Genomic DNA, 10,856 nt, shown 5'->3' on the forward strand with positions numbered 1-10,856 from the left:
CTGACTGTGGGGAAGCACAGATGGGCCAGTCTGGAGAGCTGTTCACACATTCTATTCCGGGGCATCAGAGGTCTGATCCAAAGCTTCACAGACTCAAGAGGGGGAAAGCATGTGTAGCGATGCCCAAAATTTTTTTCAGTTGATCCAGGCCCGGACTAAGTAGGGTCCGAGAAGAATCCAAACCTTCGTCACTAGATGTTAATCCCTGGGGGTGGGTATGGATGGGTTGGAGAAAGAAAGAAATACACACCAGAACATGGAGTACTAAACTAATATACAACAGGGGTTGGAAAACTAAACTACTAAACAGCTAAGGTTGGAGAATGAAACAAATACACACCAGAACATGGAGAACTAAACTAATAGAAAACGGGTTGGAGAACTAACCTACTAAACAGCTAGGGTTGGAGAACTAAACCACTAGACACCAAGGTGTCACTAGACTGTGAGTGTTGGAATCCCCAAAGCTTGCGGGACAAACCTCTCTATCTAACACTTCTTCCAGTGCTTCTGCATCCTCCACCTCTTCTAGGGCCTACACCTGCGCCCTCAACCTCTGCCTTAATGAGACACACGTTCCAACAGTGCAGAGAGAATCCTCCCCACCTCCGTACTGCTCAGACAGGGCTCACCGCAATCAGGCAGTGTTAAAATTAATATGCCTTGCAGATCGCAGTCATACAGCTGAAGAGTTGTGGACAGCTCTCCAGGCCGAGTTTGAGCAATGGCTGTCTCCACTGAACCTGGAGCAAGGGAAGGCCGTGTGCGATAACTTATAAAATTCTCAATAAATTTGATGTGTCACATGAGCCTTTTCCCATTGAAAAAAATAAAGTTGGATCCAAAATGTCCGACTTCAAAATGGCCACCATAGTCACCACCCATCTGGAAAAGTTTTCCCCTTCCCATATACTAATGTGCCACAAACAGGAATTTGATATCACCAATCATTCCCATTTTATTTAGGTGCATCCATATAAATGGCACCTAAATGTATAATGGAGACAGAAACCTATTACACTACAGCCAAATCCAATAGATGAGACCCAATCAGGATTCTCCACATTTCAAAAAATTAGTGGCAGACACCAGCAAACTGGCATCAATTTCACCAGAGTAGAAGTAGTTTAATGGAGACAGAAACCTCTTCCACTACAGCCAAACCCAATAGATGGAGACCCAATCAGGATTCTCCACAGTTCCAAAAATTAGTAGCAGACACCAGCAAAGTGGCATCAATTTCACCAGAGTAGAAGTAGTTTAATGGAGACAGAAACCTCTTCCACTACAGCCAAACCCAATAGATGGAGACCCAATCAGGATTCTCCACATTTCAAAAAATTAGTGGCAGACACCAGCAAGTGGCATCAATTTTACAAGAGTAAAAGTAGTGTAATGGAGACAGAAACCTCTTCCATTACAGCCAAACCCAATAGATGGAGACCCAATCAGGATTCTCCACATTTCCAAAAATTAGCGGCAGACACCAGCAAATTGGCATTAATTTCAGTACAGTAGAAATTGTAGAATTAGGAACCACACCTCTTCCCCTACAGCCAACCCAGTAGATGGAGACCCTATCAGGATTCCCCACATTTCCAAAAATTTGTGCCAGACACCAGCAAAGTGGCATCAATTTCAGTACAGTTGAAATTGTAGAATTAGGAACCAAAACCTCTTCCACTACAGCCAACCCAGCAGATGGAGACTCAATCAGGAGTGCACCATCCTCTCCAGTCGTTCACCACATGTTAGACTTGTACTATGTTGTGAAGGTGCTCAAGCTGGTCTAAAAAATATGTAAAAGGACTCACAGAAATTGCTTCTGCCACTTACACTACTGCTGCTGCTAATATTTTGGCGTTGATGAATTGACGTGCCAGAGGTTGGTGTTAGAACTCTCCTGTTAGGTTTTTTTTAGTTTGCTGGTCACATGACCATTTTTGCCTATTTAATCCGGCTCCGCCCTCCTGGCCTTGCTGGACTTCATTGTATTTACTACTCTTGAGCTAGCTTGGTACTCTGTTGCCGTTCTCTGTTAGTTTTGCTAGGTCTTCTGACCTCTATGCTTTTTGTTGTGTGTCTGTCTTTGACTGCTACTATTTCTGCTAGGAGGTGTCCAACTTATCCCAGTCCCTAGTTCTTGTAGGGATCCCTCCCTCACATCTATAGGTCTTCATACAGACTAGCCGAGGACTTTAGCGGGTCTGATCGCAGGATCAGGTTCCCCGTTACATCGTAGGGATCTAGTTTAGTTCTATTGTAGGGACAGATCTCCTGTCTTTCCTTAGTCCCTGTAGCAGATCATAACAGTAAGTCCAGCCCTAAAAGGAAAAAAAAAAAAAAAAATTTCTCTAAGGAAAGACCTCCAGTTTTCCATCATGGTCTCGGTTCAAGATTTGGCTCAATGCCTGCAGGGACTCTCTCTGGAGGTGGCCAAGCTCCAACAACACTTGAGTAGCTGTTCTGGAGCACATTTTGTGGAACCAAAGGTACGTCTGCCTGATTTATTTTTTGGCGAACAACAAGATTTTTTTTCTTTTAAAAATGCTTGTTTATTGTATTTTCGTTTTAGACCCGGATCCTCTGGTGATGAATCACAGCGCATAGGGTTCATAATGTCACTTTTGCGCAAAGATCCTCAGGGATGGGCCTTCTCTCTCCAACCTAGTGATCCGTGCTTTAGATCAGTGGATAGTTTTTTTTCTGCTTTGGGTATGTTGTACGATGATCCTGATCGTGTCTCATCTGCTGAGTCTGAATTGAGACGTTTGAGGCAGGGATCAGGTAATGTGGAAAAATATTGTTCTCACTTCCGTCGGTGGTCTGCCCAGGTGGGGTGGAACGATTCAGCTTTGAAAAGCTTGTTTCTTGCAGGGCTAGGTGAAAGGGTTAAGGATTTACTGATTGCTTATCCCACACCTGGAAACTTGCAGGAGGCAATGCAATTAGCTATACGGGTGGACAGGAGACTGCGTGCAAGGGTTAATGAGAGCAAATCCTCTGCTATGTCAGCTCCGAGTCCTGAGAGGGTCTGTGCTGACAATGGAGAGCCGATGGAGATTGGGGCGATGGCACCCCGCTCTCAGGAAAAAGACCGCAGGCTTTCTGAAGGCTTGTGCTTCTATTGCGGAAATTCTGGTCATTTTATTAAGAACTGTGTGCTTCGTATGAAGAAAGAAAAAAAAATGGTCAGTCATGCACGTATTGCCTGTTTAAATTTTAAGGGAGTATTCCTATCTGCCACTACTGCTGCTCAGGATGAATTAATTGAATTTCGGGTATTTGTGGATTGTGGTTCTACTCTGAATGTGATTGATGGGGGATTCTTGGAAAAACTTAGATTAGAACCTAAAACTTTGTCATCCCCTATTGCTGTGGTTTCTGTTGATGGCTCTCCCTTGAAGAGTGTTACTCATAAGGTCTGTGAATTTCCCCTCACTATTAATGGTATTCATCAAGAGAATTTGGATTTGGTGGTATTGGATAATTTGCCTTCTCCAGTAATATTGGAGTTACCCTGGTTAAAATTGCACAATCCTGTACTGGATTGGTCTACCAATGAAATTAAGTCCTGGAGCCCTAAGTGTTATGACAAGTGTTGTAACGGACGTATTGCTGCGGTGGAAAAAGGGGAATTACCTGTACCTATTCAGGATTTTTGGAGAGTTTTTTCTGAGGAGTCACAAATTTTGCCTCCCCATAGGGACTATGATTGTACCATTGAATTTGTCCCTGGAGCGACTCTTCCTAAAAGTCGTTTATTTAATCTTACTATTCCTGAGAGAAAGGCTTTGGAGGAATACATACAGACAAGCTTGGCCGCCGGTCACATTAGGCCTTCCAAGTCTCCTGTGGCTGTTGGATTTTTTTTTGTAAAAAAAAAAGATGGCGGTTTACGTCCTTGTCTGGACTTTCATGAGATTAATAAAATTACTGTACGCAATCCTTACCCACTGCCATTGATTCCTGATTTATTTAACCAGTTAGTGGGGGCCAAGTGGTTCTCTAAAATTGATCTCCGGGGGGCATACAATTTGTTGCACATGAAGGAGGGTGATGAATGGAAGACTGCTTTTAACACTCCTGTGGGTCATTTTGAGAATCTGGTGATGCCTTTTGGTCTTACCAATGCTCCAGCATTTTTTCAGAATCTTATTAATGACATCCTTAGACCTTTAATCGGCAAAAATGTGGTTGTGTATTTGGATGACATTCTGATTTATTCGCCTGATCTGGAGTCTCATTGGCGGAGCGTACGTGAGGTATTACAGTTATTAATGGACAATTTGCTTTTTGCTAAGCTGGAGAAATGTGAGTTCGCTGTACAGAGAATTAGTTTTTTGGGCTACATTATCTCCAGTGAAGGTTTTGAGATGGACCTGGTTAAAGTTCAAGCTGTGCAGGAATGGCCTAGGCCTATTGGTTTGAAATCGATACAGAGGTTTTTGGGTTTCGCCAATTATTACAGAAAATTCATAAAAAATTTTTCTATTATTATCAAACCGCTGACCGATCTCACTAGGAAAGGTGCTAATGCGGTTCAGTGGACTTCTGAGGCCATTGAAGCTTTTGTGTTTCTAAAGGAGAGGTTCAGCTCTGCCCCTATCCTTATGCAGCCTGATGTGACTAAGCCGTTTTTGGTTGAGGTTGATGCTTCTTCGGTGGGGGTCGGTGCGGTGTTGTCTCAGGAAAACAAGGATGGAGTACATCCCTGTGCCTTTTTCAAAAAAATTTTCTGAGACTGAACTTAATTACGATATTGGTAATCGGGAATTGCTGGCGATTAAACTCGCATTTGAACACTGGCGCCACCTCTTGGAAGGTGCTGAATTTCCCATTCAGGTTTTCACTGATCTTAAAAATCTGATCTATCTTGATGCTGCCAAGCGCTTGAATGCCCGTCAGGCTAGGTGGGCACTTCTTTTCTCGCGGTTTAATTTTTCCGTTACTTACATCCCGGGTACCAAGAATGTTAAAGCGGATGCTTTGTCTCGCAGCTTTTCTCCCATGGTCGGTGTTGAGGAGGAAGAGGAGAGCATTTTACAAGAAGGTGTTGTGATTGCTGCTTTGGACTCCGTTTTGGAGGATGAGATTCTTAAAGCTCAGGAGAATGCCCCATCTAACACTCCTCATGGGAGGTTGTTTGTGCCTAGGACCTTTAGGAGAGATTTGTTTGTTGAGTGTCATGAGTCTCGGTTGGCAGGCCATCCAGGAATTTCTGAGACCAAGAGACTTGTGGGTCGCAGTTTTTGGTGGCCTGGGTGGCAGAAGGAAGTCATTAAGTGGGTGCGCCAATGTACTGTGTGTGCTAGATCCAAGTCTTCGCATGCTCCTGCTGCGGGGTTGCTTTGCCCTCTGGAGGTTCCTAGTGCACCTTGGACACATCTGGCTATGGACTTTATTACTGACCTTTCCCCCTCTGAAGGTTTCACGGTCATCTGGGTGGTCGTGGACCGTTTTAGCAAGATGTGTCACTTGGTTCCCTTCATCAAACTGCCTTGCGCTAAGACACTCGCTAAGGCCTTTGTCAAGGAAATTGTCAGACTACATGGTGTTCCTACTGACATTGTTTTTGATAGGGGACCGCAGTTCGTGGCTAGTTTTTGGCGTGCCTTTTGTGACAGGTTGGGAGTTCATTTGTCGTTTTCATCCGGATATCATCCTGAGTCTAATGGCCAGACAGAAAGGAAGAACCAGGATGTTGAGCAGTTCTTGCATTGTTTTGTGGCAGACAATCAAGAGGGGTGGTCTGAGTTTCTGCCACTTGCTGAATTTGCTCTTAACAACCATACATCCTCTTCTGCTGGCTGTTCGCCTTTTTTTTGTTGTTCTGGGAGACATCCGTCTTTTGGGTCATTCTCCAAATTGGTTTCGGCTGTGCCTGAGGAGGAGAGTTTTTCCGGTGATTTGGAGAGAGTTTGGACGAATGTGCGTGGTAATCTTCAGGAGGCTAACAAAAAATCTAAGAGGTACTTTGATAGGAAACGGCAAGAGGTTTTGTTTGCTGTTGGTGACATGGTTTGGTTGTCCTCTAAGAATCTGCGATTGAGGATTCCTTCTAAAAAATTGGGTCCCAAGTTCGTAGGGCCCTTTAAGGTGCTTCAGATAGTTAACCAATCTGCTGTTAGGTTGGAGGTTCCTACGTCCTGGAAGATTAACCCGGTGTTTCATGTTTCTCTGTTGAAAAAAGCTGATGTGTCGGATGGTGACGCCTCTGCCACTGTTCCTCCGGTGGTGGAGGACGGGGAATATGAAATTTCCCGCATCCTAAATTCTAGACGGTATAGAGGGAGTTTGCAGTATCTCGTCACTTGGAAGGGTTTCGGACCTGAGGATAGCTCATGGGTGAGGGCAGATGATGTTTCTGCTTCCAGACTTGTCAGAGCGTTTCACAGGAGGTTTCCTTGTAGGCCTGGGCCTGGGGGATCCGGAGGATCCTCTTGGAAGAGGGGGGTACTGTTAGAACTCTCCTGTTAGTTTTTTTTTTAGTTTGCTGGTCACATGACCATTTTTGCCTATTTAATCCGGCTCCGCCCTCCTGGTCTTGCTGGACTTCATTGTATTTACTACTCTTGAGCTAGCTTGGTACTCTGTTGCCGTTCTCTGTTAGTTTTGCTAGGTCTTCTGACCTCTATGCTTTTTGTTGTGTGTTTGTCTTTGACTGCTACTATTTCTGCTAGGAGGTGTCCAACTTATCCCAGTCCCTAGTTCTTGTAGGGATCCCTCCCTCACATCTATAGGTCTTCGTACAGACTAGCCGAGGACTTTAGCGGGTCTGATCGCAGGATCAGGTTCCCCGTTACATCGTAGGGATCTAGTTTAGTTCTATTGTAGGGACAGATCTCCTGTCTTTCCTTAGTCCCTGTAGCAGATCATAACAGTTGGAAGTGTAGAGCTGCGATGCACTCTGTGTGCCTCACTGCTGTCTTGTGGAAAACCTATGTTAGGTTAAGTGCACACGAAGCATTTTTGATGCGCTTTTGCTGCAATTTTCCCGCCGTGGAAATGCTGTGAAAACGCTTGTTAATACAGTAAGTCTGCCAGGTATAGCAATGGTAGTCTGGATGTGTGTGCACATGATGCGGAAATTTCCCTTCCGAATTACCATTGCGGTAAAAACAGCATGACCATTGTTCGGGCATTTCAGTCACGAATTCATGCCCATTGACTTGCATTGAACAGCAGCAAACCAGCAGGTATAATATCTATACTTGCGAATTTCCTGCATTTCAATTAAAGCCAATGGGCGTGAATTCGCGCCGGAAACGAGGTGCAGGTGGTACCCGGGTCGGGAGAGGATGACTACGACTCCTCTCATCTGACTGCCGCTCCCGCTGATAACAGCGAAAGCGACATGGCTGGGAGGAGCAGTAATCTGCTCTGCCCTGCCCGCGGTAAAAAAATAAATAAAAAAAAAGTAAAAATAAAAAAAACCCTTATACTCACCTGTCCGGTGGCCCCCGGTGTCCTCCTGGTCACGTGACCAATCAGCTGCTCGCTCATGTGACCTCACCATGGGAACATTCACAAAAATGCTCCCATGGTGGTAAGTTCACCAGGGCTGATCAGCTGATCTTCAGCTGATGAACCCCAGTGACCTCACTCTAGCGGCATGTACACTGACAGGGGTGATTTTACACCCCTGTCTCAGTGTACATTGCTGGCTTCTACAGCAGTGACATCAGTGATTGCTGATGTCACTGTTGTAGAAGTGACACAGATCGCCGTGGGACATCATTCGCGGTATGTGGACTGCGTTGTTGGCAGCGGACAGGTGAGGGATATGTTTGTTTGTTATTTCACATTTTTTTTCAGAAGATCGATGGCTTCGCGGAGAGAGGGTAATAAAAAAAATTGTAGAACTGTGTTTTTTATTTCATTAAAATACTTTATTCTGGCCGTGTCTTTTATTGAAAAAGCGGCGATCATTTTACTATGCAGTTAGTAATGGGGGCGTCTTATAGACGCCCTCCCTTACTAACCTGGGCTTCACGTCATCCGACAATACAAGGCTGACGTGAACCCCAACCCCATTACTCCACTCTCCACCACTACAGGGCAGTGGGAAGAGCGGAGGCTAAGCGCCAGATTTGGCGCATCTTATGGATGTCCCATTTCTGGGACTGCTGAGGGGTGATATTAATAGTCCCGTTGGGTGCTAGTATTCATGTCCCCTTCCCTGGCTATTAATATCAGCCTGGAGCTGCCTGTTTAGCCTTTGCTGATTAGATTTTATAGGGGGTCCCCACGTTATTTTCTTTTCTGGGGTCTCCCTGTAATCTAGCCAGTAAAGGCTAAACAAACAGCTGTGGGCTGATATTAATAGCCAGGGAACATTGTTGGCTAATGGCCCCTTCCCCGGCTACTAATATCAGCCCCCAGCGGTCGGCTTTCCCTCTGCTGGTTATAAAAATGACGCGGGAGCCCACGCCATTTTTTTAAATTTTCGGCTCTGTGCCCATGATCCGGACATAGCAGCGCTTTGGACGCATATTTTTGCTGCGTCCAAAACTTTGCATTCTATTGAATGCAGGTAAATCTGCATGTGTTCATTGAACCATGCGAATTTACCGCATTCAATACATTCTAGTGGTCAAATTTCTGTTGTGGAAACTAGCGACTCCGCAAGAGAATTTGATATGCTGCGGTCCTGGGAGATGCACCGCATGTCACTGTCCACGGGTGATTCGCAGCCTCTGATGCACGCATAGTGGACATGGGATTTCTAGAGATCCCATCCACTATGCTGTAACATCTTGGCGCTGCGGGTTTGACGCTGTATAAACACGCAGTGTCAAACCTCCAGCTGCTCCTGATTGTGGCCTTGTACCCAAACTCACCCGCAGCATGTCAATTTCTGTAGCAGACACGCTAGTCTCCGCTGCAGATTTTGACCGATTGAAGTGTCATTATATGCGGTGGATTCACTTGTACCGACATCTAAAGTGCGGCATTAGAACACCGCGTTTTGGACGCAACAAAAATATGCTGTGTCCAAAGCGCTGCTGAGTGCTGATCAGGAGGACGCAGCTGCTAACAAACCAGCTGTGAGCTGTTAACTATAGCCAGGGACCATGTTTGCAAATGACACCTTCCTAGGCTAAAAATAGCAGCTCACAGCAGCTGCATAAATTACGTGAATAGAAATGCTAATGAAGATTGGGTGAATAAGACTAGCTGACACCTAGCTCTTTTGTTTGGTGATGTCAAGGTGTCAATCAGACCTTTCCATGACCAAACCTAATTAAAGTAAAGTAAAGAGTTAATAAACACACAGACACAGAGTAAACACTTTATTTGAAATACAACAGACACATTCTTTAATCATTTAAATTAACCAATATACTCACCCCAGTTCTGAAGGTAATCAAGATTTCATTTAAAGAATTGGTGCAATTTTGCTCTGCTAATCTTACCTCTGGCTCGGAGTGAGATTAGTGGATGTTAGGCAATATACAGTAGTTGCCAAGGCTACTGTAACTGCCCATAGAGTCTCCTGGTGAGGTCCTAATACTTGGTCTACGACCTGTGCATGTGTGTCAGTTAATAACTGATGATGTGAATAAACTTTTAGTTCATCCATGTGGAAGCAGGAGTTGGGGAGGGCTGGCTGCATAAAGCGACTAAGTGGCCTGCTGAGGGATTTGTTTGTGTTTTTGGCCTTTGAATATAATGAGTCACAAGAAAGTGTCAGTGGTTTCCTGGCTGACTCATTCCCTCTTATCACCATAGGATGTGTGCTAACCGATGATAACAGATACTGCATAGGAAGAGGCAGGAGGTTTTTTTCATCCCATCCAGCAGTTATATGATCTTAAGGTCACATACAGAAAAGACACTTGAGGTGCATTGCACAGAAAGATGTCAGAAGAAACCAGACATTTGCTTCTTGTCCACAAATCAAGAACCCACAGAAAAGTCTTCTCTATAATCTCTTTGTTGTTTTTAGGTCCAAAATTTGATGCTGAATATTTTTTTAATGTTTTAAGTGGCAAAAGCTCTGTTGTTTGGATGTAGAGCTTCAATTCCCTTGCAAAGAGTTAGAGGGATGATTCATTATTATGACATTGATGACCTATTTTTAAAATAGGTCATCAGTATCAGATCAGTGGAGGTCCAACACCTGGCACCTCCACTGATCAGCGGTTCTCCGCTCTGGCGGCAGCTGGATACAGATACAGGTCTGAACGGCACAGCTCCACCAAATGTTTAGTGGTCACTTTTAGTGGTCATTTTTCAAATCCGCAGCATGTCAATTTCTCTTGTGAGTACGTTGTGTTTTCTGTGCAGATTTTCCCCATAGGCTTACATTAGATGAGGAAAATCCGCAGGTAAAAAATGCACATGTGTTTTTGGTGCGTTTCCGCGGCAAAAACGCATTAAAAATGCATGTAATCTGCACCTAACTATGTCAATAAAGTTCAGTGAAATCAAAATACCAGAAAGTTTCTAAAACAAGCCGGCTTTATTTAAAGAATGACACATCAACCAGAGACGAAAACTGCAGCGTCAAAAACTTGATAAAAACACATGTTAAAAAAACGCACATAAAAACTCAATGAATAAACGCAAGTAACCTTATTTAAATAATAGGTGCAGAAATGGTGCAGAAATTCTGCAACATCAAAAAATGCATCAAAAGCTTGTTGTGGGAATGTAGCCTAGGACCTGGTATTGGCCACTAAATAGTGTACAGAACTGTTAAGGCAAATGTTTACATCTGGCCACCGAGTAGGGCCACCACTGATCAGATATGCACAGTGTTTGGCTGGGTTTCTTGAACTCCCAGGATGTTACTTAAAGTCTAAAATAAAATATTAAAAACAGGCACATACAAAACTTTTTGTATGTGT

The sequence above is a fragment of the Phyllobates terribilis genome, unplaced genomic scaffold (genome assembly GCF_046119375.1).
Source record: "Phyllobates terribilis strain yellow unplaced genomic scaffold, ASM4611937v1 Scaffold_1__5_contigs__length_1240528914, whole genome shotgun sequence".
NCBI classification, from domain to species: Eukaryota; Metazoa; Chordata; class Amphibia; order Anura; family Dendrobatidae; genus Phyllobates; species Phyllobates terribilis.